The 14,044-nt window shown below is 33.7% G+C and overlaps 1 long non-coding RNA gene across 6 annotated transcripts in view; it reads left to right on the plus strand.

Moving 5' to 3' along the window:
• The window catches only part of LOC103882482, a 59,425-nt gene that overhangs the window by 23,112 nt on the left and 22,269 nt on the right, over window positions 1–14,044 (plus strand). For 3 of the 6 annotated variants that reach the window (XR_002520630.2, XR_002520629.2, XR_002520627.2), the window contains 2 exons: window positions 1,128–8,417; window positions 13,897–13,981. This is a non-coding gene — a long non-coding RNA (uncharacterized LOC103882482). The remainder of the gene's footprint in view (window positions 1–1,127; window positions 8,418–13,896; window positions 13,982–14,044) is intronic. The other 3 variants (XR_002520631.2, XR_002520632.2, XR_002520628.2) reach the window with 3 other exon arrangements.

Consider the following 14,044-nt stretch of genomic DNA (forward strand, 5'->3'; position numbering starts at 1 on the left):
CCAATGAATTCCCATTGTAAATAGAAAGAATATTTTCTTCGTGGCCTCCAAAGCAAGGCTGATCTTGTTTCTGCCTTCTTTTCAAGCTCCTCTTTCACTGTTTCTTTCATCTCCTCTGGCTTCAGACATACTGGACTTTTTTCTATTCATTGAAAATTCCCGGCTTGTTTTGGTTTCAGAATCTTCTCCCTTATTGTTAACTTTGTCTGGAATAGTCTCTTCTCTATCTTAAGTACGGCTTGTCTCTTTTATTTATTTCTCAAGTCAAATGTATCATCTTCTTTGCCAGACAGTACCTTGCTAAGATTCATTGTTGTGCTAGATTATAATTAATTCAGACGTGCTTAAGGTCATTGCAGTTCCAAAATAAAAGATGTCAGGAGTTTTAGCTGTATTCTAAGATAATGGAATGTATTCTCTAGATATCCAAATCTTAGTAAATTAACACCATGAAATACCCAGAATAACCACATCTGTAAAACCATATGAAAATAAGCGATGCACTAATGACATTAACAAATAAGGGAGTGCCAGGAATCCAAAGTATAACGGGGGAGATTCCCATATTCATACCTAATCAATCATGTGCAGTTTAGTTTTAAAGATATATTCTAAAAATCAAAAACAAACAAACAAACAAAAACTAAATAAACTAACAAAGAAGTTTTTTCTCTTCACCATATGTTGTTACTAGTTGGCCTTTTGTTTTTTTCTGGTCTCTATTTTATAGGAAAACAGATGTTTCTGAACAGGTGTAAGTGGGTGGATTTGAAAACCTAAAAATATTGAAAGCTTTTATTTCTTGTTTGTTTTCAGAAAAGAAAGAAGAAATGATATTATAGTATCCATTCTTTTAAAAGGCCTTATTGGCGCTTGGTTTTATATTCTACTGCTATTTTAATTTTTCTTCCCTTAAGCTAGTTGATCATATAAATAAATAATAATAAAATGCAATTTAGTTTTTATTTTCTTCTTCAATATTAAACTAGCCCAGAGGGAAAATACCCAGTTGTCCAGTGGTCTGTGTAATAACTTCACACAACCTATCCCATCTGCCCTTTTATTTCCATCCCGTTTTCTAGTTCAGGCCCTTGTTGTTTCATGTTTTTTTCTTTCTTTTTTTGCAGAAAACTCCTATATGAACTCTACAACTGAATTTTTTGTTTCAATAGAGTATCTCATAAATAATGGTCCCAAAGAAATATTTTAAATAGCAGATTTAATCGGGTAAGTGAACTGGAATAAACCAGGAACCCAAAATTAGGATACTTGTTTTTAAACGATTTCTTGTACTTTCAAGCTGTTTTACCTTTTCATTTTATTTATCTTTTTTGAAAATCTGTTTCCTCAATTTTACAATCTTATTCTCTGACTTATTGCAAGGTTTAAGCAAGATTATGCGTATTACATTTTAGCATGATGCCTGATATTAAATAAAGATTTTAAGATCGCTGTTTAACGTTTCTCCCCCAAGCAAAACCATAGATAGCTTCCCATCACCAAGAGAATAAATTCCAAATGTTTACCAATGGCATTCAAATCATGCCACGAACTGGAACCAACATGTTCTTTCAGTGCACTTGCCCCTGCTGTATTCAGTCCTTTAGGAAGCTGGACATTGTTTCTGTACATGCCTTGCCTTCTCATTCCTTTACGTCATTTTTTGCATAGATTCTTTTATCTGGAATGCCTTTATACATCTTTGTTTACTGGTTGGAATGCTGCTCATTTCCCTTTTCCTGAAAGCTTTCCAGACTTTCAAGGTGCCATAAAGCAAAATATAATACTTTATATTTCTGTGTCCTCAAACATCGTAAACAGTCAATGTGTCAGATGAACTTTTCTCCAATTCATTATAAACAGACAATAGGTTCTTTGAAGGCTATGACCAAATCGTGAGCCCATTTTCCTTCCTTAACATACTGCACCCAAATTAGCAGAACCTAGTGGAGATCTTGCGGCTTAGAGCTTGCTGAATTTAGTAAAGACAAAAATTCTTGTGTATGTGTGGTGGTTGCATGTGCATGTGTGTTAATGTAGGTGCTGTGTGTGTGTGTGTGTGTGTGTGTGTGTGTGTTTGCATGGGGCAATATGGAGATAGTGATAGAGTACAAGGAGAAGCTTGACTTTGATGAGCTTCTGAGAAAACTCATCTATCCATCAATCCCCCATGCAATTACTGAGTGTTTAATCCATGCCAGGCACTGTTAGAAGGCACCAGGAAGACAAAGTTCCTGCCATCGACATTTACATACTAGAGGAGGAAACAGAAAATAAACAGGTAAGGAAATACATGTGAAGTATGATATTAGAATGTGATAGGCATTGTACAGTGAGAAAAATGGAGAAAAGGAATAGAAAGTGATGGGGTTGCAATTTTGCAATAGATGATTAGAAAAGTCCTCCCAGTGAAGTGACATTTGGTGAACAGGAACATAAAAGAGGTGAGGTATTGAGCTATGTACGTATCTAAAAAAATATGTTTCCAGGCAGAGGAAACAGCAATGGAAAAGGTTTTAGAGAAAAAAAGTGTAACCCAGGTTAACCTCTCTTGCAGAACTAGTTTAGCCTGTCCCTTTTGCTGGTGAAATCACTATTAATGTTTCTGTAGTAAAGATCGTGTTTTTAATGATTTATATAATACAATAAAATTTCTAATCTTTTTCAAGCTTCCTTCTTCATCTTTAAAATGAAGTTAAACTCGGGAAAAAACGATTGTTCTAGCTCTGAACTGCTGCCCTATATGACTTAAAGGCTTCTCTGCTCTCCTAGCAGCACTTCCTTTGCATAAAAAATAGAATATTTTGATCTCATGAATTTATATTGATATATTTGATTAGAACATTATAAAGTAAAGAAAATTATTGTTGTTGTTATTTGTATTATTAGTAGTATTTTCTCTGTATTTTTTGATTTCTGAAGTTATGACTACCTGGTTCTTTCTGTTTCAGTTATGACTCTAATTTTGAGGCAACACTGTAAAACTCTCATATACCAGTGGTCAGGAATGTGCTGCAGCAGATCCTCTCTCTCTTACTAAATCCAGAACACCAAATGTCTTAGTCCATTTTGCCTTACCATAAAGGAATACCTAAGGCTGGTAATTTATAAATAAAAGAGGTGTATTTGGCTTACGCTTCCACAGCCTGTACAAGAAACATGGTGCCAGCGTCTGCCTCTGCTGAGGACTGCAGGAAACTTCCAATCATGGCCCAAGAAATGAGGAGCCTGAATGTCACATATTGAGAGATGGAGCATGAGAAAGAGGCAGGAGGAGAAAGTTGCCAAACTGTTTTAACAATCAGGTCTCGGGGGAACCAATAAAACAAGAACTCATGATCTGGGCACCAAGCCATTCATAAGGGATGTGCCCCATGGCTCAAACACCTGTCACTAGGCCCCACCTCTAATACTGAGATCAAATTTCAACATGAGATTTTGACAGGACAAATACCCAAACTATATCACCTCGAAAGAGAATATTTCTGGGAATATTAAGAAGGGTTCACAAAGCAGACTCAGGCGTTGGGTTTTGTGTGTAACCATGGTATGGAATTCACAGGCAGTCCATGTTGCTAGCTCCGGTTTTGTAGGCTGAGAGGGGCCTAAGTCAGGTATTCAACCTAAAGCAATTAGCCTCCTTCACTTAAGCACTTGGCTGAAAGACTGAGTTCAGAAGACAGTACTCTAGCTGGGATGTTGCACATGGAACAGATTGATCTTGAAATCTGGTCCTGAAGTCAGTTTCACAGCAGGAATTTCACACATGCAAGCACAAATGAGCACTTGTGCAAATCTCCATGAAATAGCTGCGAATATTGTCTAAACTGGCTTTCAGCTGGGTAGCCAGTCTTCCAGATAAATGTCAAATTAACTGGATAATTATACCTCAATATGAACTCAATGTCCAACAGTAGATTTTGGGGAGATTTATTTTTCTTTAAACAGTGCTGGCTTCGTAATCTTATAGAAACATTGTTTATCTCAGATTCTGAGAAGTATTCAAATAAATAAAAGAGTAAACCAAATGGATTATCATTTTCCTCTTTCCTCTTCCCTCCCTCCCTTCCTCCTTCTTCTTTCCCTGTACCTAGTGTGTGCAAAGAACTATGCTGGGTGTTGTAGAATAAAACAAGTTAACATATAACCTTTCAGTAGTCAACGAGCAACCTCATGGGGAAGACAGACAAATGCTAAGTGTAAAATACCATACATGTGCTCTAATAGAAATATCAACTATGTATTTTGAAAACATACAGATTCTAAGTCCCAAATCAGCCAGGACCCACTGTCTTGGCTACTGCTTTTAACTATGTTGATTAGCAAGATGATGACACATAGTAGGTATTTAAAAGATAGAACAGGGAATGCACTTTGTAATTTTGTGGAAAAGATGAGTGGCAAAGAAATGAAAACAAAGATTATATTTGAGCTGGGATATAAAGGAATTTCTTTTTTCTTAACCTGTTTTAATTTTGTTTTTGGTTTTGTTTTGTGAAAAATAACCCTGGATGCTTCCAACACTTTCTCTTTCTACAGTGACCCCACCTTTACAATTGCCTGTAATTCTCACTAGCAGTGTATTAGAGGGCAAAAGATTTAACAGACACATCAGACAAGAAGATATACGAATGGCCACTAAGCACTTGAAAGGATTCTGAACATCTTTAGTCATCAGTGAAATGCAAATTAAAGCCATAATGAATGGCGCTATGCATTTTCAGAATGGCTAGGATTAAAGACTGAAAAAAATCAAGCGTTGGTGAATATGTAAACTTATTGGGTTTATGTTTTGCATATGCAAAGTTTTATCTCCCTAAGGGAGAGTTTTACTTCCTATTTCCTAACTTTGTATGTTTTATTGCTTTTACTTTCCATATTTCAATTGACAGAACCTCTTATACAGTGTTTCCATTTTTCATTTTTGAATTTTAAGGGTCCTCTAGATCATCTGGTATATGTGTTGTGAATATTATCTCCCAGTCTGTGGGTTGCCTTTTGATTTTGTTACCTGTGCTTCCAAGGAGCAAAAATTTGGATTAAACAATTGATTAATGTTTTTGTAATGGTTAATAATATTCGTGTTCTAAGAAAACGTTTCTTAACCTCTCTAGGAATTTTATAACTTTAGGATTTACATCTAAGTCTGTCATCAATTTCCATTTTATGGCATGAGATACGAATCTCTTATCTTACTTCCATTGAGAAATTTAATTGTTCTAGTCATATTTATTGAAAAGTATTTTCTTTGATTATTGAATTGTCTTAGCGCCTTTGTAAAAAAATCAATTAAATATGTGTGGGTCTATTTCTGAACTTGTGACTTTGTCTCATCCCTCTGTATCTTTAAACTTTTGCCACTCCTAACGTGTCTTGATTTCTGTAAGCTTTATTTTGTGTTGAAATCAAGTATGGTAATTATTCTAAATTTGTCTTCTGTTAAAGAAAGTGCTTAGCAAGGTAATGCTAAGTTCTTTGAACTTCCATGTAAATTGTAGAATCAGCTTATAGAGTTTGCCAAAAAAAACCTGTGGGATTTTGATTGGAACTGCATTGAAAGCATAGACAATTTTTGAGTAATTGACATTTAACAATATTGAGACTTTCAATTCTTGAATGTAATTTATCATCCCATTTATTTAGACCTTCAATTTCTCACAAGAATATTTATAATATTTAGTGTGAGATCTTTATTTTTTCTGTTGTATTTGTCTAAGTATTTTATGAATTTTAGTGCTATTGTGAATGGATTTTGAACAATTATTATTTTCTAGTTATTTACTGCCAACATATACAAGTACAAAGCATTTTTAATATTAACCCTTTATCCTGTAACCTTGTTAGACTCACTCATTAGTTCTAGCAGTTGTTTTGTAGACCTATTGAGGTTTTTTTGTACATACATATTATTATGTATCTATATGTCTCAATAAATGCAAAACAGAAATCCGTGATTCTCTTTTCTACCAGGTTGTTTTATCTTTATATATGGAACTACCATCACTATCACATATTTGCTACAGACTAAAAACTAGACATTATCTTGATCACTCCTTTGTCTCACCTTCCAAATAAATCCAGAAAATCACCTGGTTATCTGCCATTCTAAATCTTTCCAGTTCTATTTATAGTTATATTCATTTTTACAGCCACCACCTTACCCCCCAGCTACAATCCTCCCGTGTCTGATGGGTTAAAATCATTTGCTTCATGATCTTCTTGCTGCTTCTATTGACCCTCAACACAACAAAGAGAGCTATCTTTTTGAAATGTTAATAGGATTATGCCTATACACTGTCAGAAGCACCTCATTAAGCTTTAGTTGAAACCCAGGTTACTTACTGCTGTCTTCAAGACTTGAAACACTGTGGTCCCTACTTAAGCTCCATACTTGTACTTTTTCTTCTACCCGTTATGGTATGACTGCAGCCGTCTTTTCGGTTTCTTGAATATATTCAGTCCTTCTCCCCCTGGGTGCTTGAAGTTGTTCTTCCCTCTGCCTGGAGTTCTCCTCACCTTTCAGGTTTCAGCTCAAAGATAAAATTCTCAGAGATGCACTAGCTTCCTTTAGCACTAGCTACAACAGTTATCCTACAGTTAGTCTCATCTCTGATTAATCTGCTTATTTCTTTCATTACATTATTACAACCTGCAATAATCTTTTTATTTTATTTTTGACTGGCCTTGTTCCTATTACTATAATACAAGATATCTTATCTTTCAATTCGTTGCTGTATTCATAATACTTCAAATAATACCTAACACGTAATAGCAATTCAACATGTGTATTGAAGGAATAAGTCAATGAATAAATATTTCTAAAAGTCTAAGCTTTTGTTAAATTCCTAAAGGGGACTTTTACTCAATTTAAGAACCACTGCTTTTAAAGTACAAAAAAACACATAGATTTCTTCTGTTTTGTTCTAAAGCATAAGAATCACAATAGCATTAATCAAAGGAGGACATAAGGTAGGAAAGCAGGCATATAGGTATAATAAAATAGACCTCTCTATATCAGTTGATTTCTGTCAACCGACTAAATCTCAAATAGATTATGCATATTATGAGAGTTCCACTGGCAGCTTCTCAGAAATTTCCCTGAGATTTAGAATTTATTGGCATCTTCGATTGCTTTAGCATTGATACTTACGCGATTAAGACATTGTCAAGCACACCATTTGAGACAAATTTGGAGAGACAATGTTACCCTTGTTTAAAATACTAATTTGTAATCCTTCCCTTCTATTTTTATATCGTGTCTTGCACTTACTTTAGTTATCTAGCTTTTGTTGCTTTTTTGTATCTCTAAAAACCGTAACATCTTACCCTTGAATTTTTTGCATTGATATATTAGTTATGTGACTGAAATAATTTTCCTTCTTATTTTTTTCAAGAGATACTAAAAGAAATCTTACTTTATTCTATAAGATTAATTTATAAAGCAGCTCCTTCTTTGTCACATGATCAGATACCACAAAAACATTAAATGTTTTCAAATAGATTTTAATAATGTCTGAACAAAACAATGGTCTTCCCAAAAGCTATGTTGATGTTTACCTCATATGCTTAAATCAAAGAGGAAAAGGGTCCACACAAACCACCACACAATTAAAATAATAAGCACACTGATATTATATTGCCCCTAAAATGAAATCTATTCTTTTAAAATCCAACGTACTGTGTCTCTCTCCTCTATAATTTACTTGACAGCTGTCATTTATTGAGTGCTTTCTCTGCTATTACAATAGTTAATATACATCTTTTTTGGTTCCTCTTCCCACACTAGTAATATCGTAAGCCTCTTTGGTGTTGCATCAAGGATTCTTACTAGAAATGACCCATGGTACTTGGAACACAATAGCTCCTTGTTGAATTTAACTACTAAATTATAACAAATGTTCATGACAACAAATTTTAACCATATATTGGGAAAATGCCAACATAATCAAGCCAGAAATATCCATATGTATTAATCAGAGACTGTATTCTACAGAGTTGCAAGGATTTTGTCTTTTTTATCTTCAAGTTATTATAGAGCACTATTATTAACATAGAACTACATTTTTGCCCACTTTCAGTATGGCTGTGTTATAGGCTGAATTATCTTACTCTAAATATTTATATGTTGAAGTCCTAGCCCCCAGTATCTCAAAATATGACTATATTTGGAGACACGAGCTTTACACATGTAACTAAGTTAAAATGAGGTGATTCTGGTAGGTCCTAATTCACTATGACTGATGTCCTTATTAGAGGAGAGTGACAAATGGGGAGACAGCCGTGGTGCATGATGATCGCAAAAGAAATACCATGTGAGGATACAGCAAGAAGGTGGCCATCTACAAGCCAAGGAGACAGGCCTCAGAAGAAACCAACCCTGCTTACACCTTGGGCTCAGACTTCTAATCTCCAGAACTGTGAGGACATAAATTTCTGTTGCTTATGTTACCCTGTCTGTGTTTGTTATAGCAGCCCTAGCAAACTAATGCAGCCAGAGTACTGCTTCTTTAATGAAATTCCATTGATGTTTCATAGATGGGAACACTACTTCTTCATAGGGGGTGAGGAAGTTTAGGCCAATATTTAAAGACATGGCTTTGACATTCCATAAAAGTCACAGACAAAGGGTTTCAGCTCTATGTCTTCCCTGGCAGTTGTCATTTATCTGCTATTACAATCTTTTACACACATGTATGTCCATGGAAAGTTCCTTAACTGTATTTAATTTCATTATGCATAAAAGATTTTATTGGCTTGTAAAAATGGATACAATATACATAAGGTACTTAGCATTAGTCAGACATATATTAATCAATTAATATATTTCAGTTTAAAAATAGATGTTTAAATTTTACATAGAATTTTAAAGAAAATAATTGCCTCTAGGCCATCTAAAGTGTCTATCGAATTAAAATAAACATTTTGTTTATTGAAAACAATATATAATTATAGAACATTTTAAAGATGGAATAAATTTTAAAAAACAAACAACCTATACTTTACCACCCATAGATAGCTACTGTTAACTTGTAGTTTTATTACCTGTAACTTTTTTTCTTTCGGTAGTTAGCAGTTTTAAAATGTATTTATCATATGACATATTTAATTCTTAAAAAAATCTTCTTACTAAAAACTAATGCATACTCACAGTTTAAACATGAGGAAATACATAAAAGTATTGTAAATACACTTTGAGGTTCTAGTAATTGTTAATAATTTTCTATATTTTATTGAAATCATAAAATGTAAATAAATATTAAAATAAATGAACTGGAGATACTCATAATTTGTATTTACTCAATAAATATTAATACATATCAGAAACTGTTTTATATGCACAAGATATAATGCTGATTAAGACAGGCCAAGTACCAGACTTTCCTTTTACCTCATTCCATTTGGGGAAAGAAGTAATAAACAAGAAAAAAATCAATTCTTGTTTCAGATGGTATGATAGACTCGATAACTGAACAAACTCTTGTTGAAATCAATTGCAATTGCTAGATAAAATATTCTTACAAACTCATTCCTCTCAAAACACAGACAATCTTGCAAGAAAGATAGAAATTTTTAGATGCCAAAAAATAATTGAAAGTAGAAACTCAGAGTTATAAGCAGAGAACTGAAACAGGTGGTTACTTGAGGGTATTTGCCAAACCAAATACATCTGAGCTTAGATTTTAATGACCTCAAGAAGTACAGAGGACAACGGACAAATCTCATATTCAGAATAGGCATGAGGAATTTCTGTCTCAACTTGACATTGGATAGAAAGAGAAAACATTTTCAATAATTGATAGACATAAAATCAAATTTGTTAATGCAGTTTAAAAACAAAGTAATATATGACAATGAAAATGACAAAACATCTTTGAAAAAATACTAAATAAGGTTTCTGAAAGTGAAAAATAAAATCATTTAAATAATTCAATATGTGGCATTATCAGTAGTTTTAATTCAACTGAGGAAAGAATGCACTGGAAAATATATTCAGGAACTTAATCAGACTGTATAACAGAAAAACAAATAAATAGAAAGCATGAAACATTAGGAAACATAAAGAAGAGAATCAGAAAATCTAACATAATTGAATCACCTGAATTTTAAAAATTGAAGAAATGGAGAGAGCTATATTTGAACAAATGATGCCTAAAAAATTTGCCATAAATTTTTACAAAACACCAATCATTAGACTCAGGAAACCAAATGAATCATAGTAAGATACATAAAATATAATTCCTTTTGTCACACTGTAATAAAACTAAATAATTAAAAAGGCAATGTTCGTAAAAGACTTATGAGAGAAAAAAAAAGATTGCTATTAACAAATAATAGATTGCTAGCTGACTTCTTAATAGAAACAATGGAAACCCAAACATAGAATAACTATTTCAAAATGTTGTGAGAAAAAAATAATCCAAAATGGTGTACTAAGACCAATTTTTATAAAAATATTCAGACAGTCCAGTAGCAGTGTCTCAGATCCATAATTCCAGTACTCTGGGAGGCTGAGGCGGGTGGATCACTTGAGGTTAGGAGTTCGTGACCAGCCTGGCCAACATGGTGAAACTCCGTCTCTACCGAAATACAAAAATTAGCCAGATGTTGTGGCGGGTTCCTGTAATCCCAGCTACTTGGGAGGCTGGGGCAGGAGAATTGCTTGCACCCAGGAAGCAGAGGTTGCAGTGAGCAGAGATGGCACCAATGCACTCCAGCCTTCGAGACTGAGCAAGACTCCATCTCAAAAAAAAAAAAAAAAAAAGCTCAGACAATTAAAAAGTGTTGTGTTGTTGTTGTTGTCTATTTAGTTTTGTTTTTTGAGATGGAGTCTCACTCTGTTGCCCAGGCTGGAGTGCAGTGGTGCCATCTCGTCTCACTACAACCTCCACCTTCTGGGTTCAAGTGATTCTCCTGCCTCAGCCTCCCGAGGAGCTGGGATTACAGGTGCCTGCCACTATGCCCGGCTAATTTTTGTATTTTTCAGTAGAGATGGGGTTTCACCAGGTGGGCAACAAAGTATTTTTATCAAAATACTCTGACCACTCTAAATCATATTTCTGCTGAGTTGCAGTGATCCTACTACAAGGACAGGTAGGCAAGTATAAAACTAAAATGGGGTCATTAATATGCCCTCCTTTTATAGTAATTGATCTTACTGACAAAACTGAGTGAATGAGGATTTTACACCACCCAATGAACAAGCTTGATTTAATGGACATAGATATACACAATCATATTATTTGCACCTAACAATAATTTACTTCCTTTCTGTTACTCATATTTTTCATTTCTTTTTTCTGATCTTATTGTATTGGTTAAGATATTCAAATAAAAACAGTTAGTGAGAAGCAATGATAGTGGATACCTTTATCAGTCAGGAATAACTATAGTGAACAGAAAATTCTGCAAGTACTTTAAGAAGGAAGGCGTTTGATTAAAGGATATGGCAAGTCAGAAAATCACTAAAAGTACTGCCGGTCTAGGTTGTAGACTAGGCCTTCAGGGTTGTCACTCAGAACAAGGCAAAACTGTTCTGAGTTTTGAAAAGATAGTACATAGGAGTACTATTTCTAAAACCGCAGCTGATCAAGAAGATGCCACTGGCTGCAGTGTTACTTTAAAGACACACGGAAAAAAGAATGTACAGATTCCATTTTATATTCACATAACTAGTTGCAAGGAAATGTGGATTTGTAATTTTATGCCTCAGCATATCTAGCTAGCAAAAGGGTAAAGAACAGTTGTATGAGCTACAGTTTTGTGAGCAGTGTCTTTTTTTCTATTTTCATGAAATGTTTTTTAAAAATTATCATCATGTTGTTCACAGTATGCTTTTCCTGCATATCTTTTTTAGGTTAACTGTTTCTAAAAATGGAGAAAATTTATAGCTACAAAAGTATAATGAAAGACTTTTAATTTATTTTTAAGTCAGAGGCAGGTTTTTAGAGAGTCTTTAACTTCCTGTTTTCTGTTGGACTTTCTCTGTACCTGTGAACTTTTATGCTAGCGCATCTTTGGGTTTCTGTCTGGAAAATGATCTCCTTTCTCCCTTTACATTTTCCCTTATGTATAGTTTAGTCTGTTACTTCTGTGATTCTGTCTCTCCTTTCACATTCTGTCTTCCATAAATGTGTTAAATTAACTCATCCACTATAGGTAATGTCTCCCATTATTTTCGGGTGATAGGTTAATTCCACTTATTCCGTTAGAATCATTGTAACTGGATTTCTAGAGGGAGTGGGGGGGAAAAAGACACAGAAAATTCTACTGCATTTTTCAAATCCTCCACTTATTAATTTAATCTCTTATTTTTTCATTAATATCTGATAGAGATATGTTAAAACCTCTCATGATGATAAATTTTTCCTTTTCCTGGGATTCCATAATTTTTCTTTTTTATAAGTTTTGAAACTTTGTTGTTAATTGCATTCAATTTTATAATCTTTCTGGTGAATTGAATCTTTTCTCAATGTCTGATTACTCTGTTTATTTGTATTTTGATTTAAAGTACCTTTTATCTGATATTAATATAGACACATCCAATATATTTATTTTGCTTGAATTTGCCTCGTGTTTTTTCTCTTCTTTATAGAAATACTTTTAAAAATATATTCTTAAAATACAGTGTGACAATTTTTATTTTTATTTTAATACAATATTTACTTCAGCCCTACGTTGATTATGATTCGTTTATAAATTCTGTCCGTCCATTTGAGGGTATTTTTTCTTTCTCCTTTTTTTCAGTCATTGTAATTTTTCCACCTACTGGTTTAGAATTTATATCAAATCTATATTTTAGTAGTTTTTCTATAATTTTTAAAATTAATATATACATTTTAATAAATTCTAAAGCTAACAGGAAGAATTATATTGACTCTATCCCTATAAGAATTCCTCTCACTTGCCACTATTTTACTTTTTGGTCAGGATTTATATATATGTTAATTGATTAATTTTTAAACTATTACTGTTGTTTAATATAATTAATTTTTGCCTTTAGTTTTACTGATATAATATCATTTTCTTCATTCAGTATTTTTTCTTGAACCTCAGACCTTCCTTTGGAATTGATTTTCTTAAATAAAGAATTTCTCTAGAAGTTCTTTTAGAGTTTATTGGTAGAATATGTTTTTACTTTGTGTGTGCCTAAAAATACTTTTATTTTATCCTCATTACTGAAAGATAATTTCACTGGGCATAGATTTTCCAAGATTATTTTTTTTTTTTTTTTTTTTTTTTTTGAGATGGAGTCTTGCTCTGCCGCCCAGGCTGGAGTACAGTGGCCGGATCTCAGCTCACTGCAAGCTCCGCCTCCCGGGTTCACGCCATTCTCCTGCCTCAGCCTCCCGAGTAGCTGGGACTACAGGCGCCTGCCACCTCGCCCGGCTAGTTTTTTTTTGTATTTTTAGTAGAGACGGGGTCCAAGATTATTTTTAAATATTTTTAGCTAATCACTGTAATGATGTAATTACATTATATTCTAAATTTTATTGTTGCCAATATCTAATAGACCTTTCACAGTTAGTCTATATTTTGTCACTGACTGCTTTTAATTTTGTCTTTGGTATTTTACTATTTGGATTTTTAAAAAATATTTACTTTTTGAATTATCTATGTTACCAATTTGAGGAATAATTTTTTTCCATCAGTATTCAAACTCTCTGCTATGTTTTTTAATTATTGCTTATTCTCACCACTCCCCCAAACCTTTTTTTTCTTTTCCAAAGACAGGGCCTTGCTCTGTCACCCAGGCTGGAATGGTGCAGTGGTACAATCATAGCTCAACACAACCTCAAATTTCTGGGCTCAAGGGATCCTTCAGCCTCGGCTTCCTGAGTAGCTGGAAATGTAGGTGTGTGCCATGTCTTGCTAAATGTTTTATTTTTCTTTTTGCAGACACAGGGTCTCACTATATTTCTCAGGCTGGTTCCACACTCCTGGCCTCAAGGGATTCTCCCTCCGAAGCCTCCTAAAGCATAAGGTACTCTAAAAATAGATTATGTTAAATCTTCCTACCTTATTCAATGTATCTTCCAATCTCTCC

Source organism: Papio anubis, chromosome 2 (genome assembly GCF_008728515.1).
Source record: "Papio anubis isolate 15944 chromosome 2, Panubis1.0, whole genome shotgun sequence".
NCBI lineage: Eukaryota > Metazoa > Chordata > Mammalia > Primates > Cercopithecidae > Papio > Papio anubis.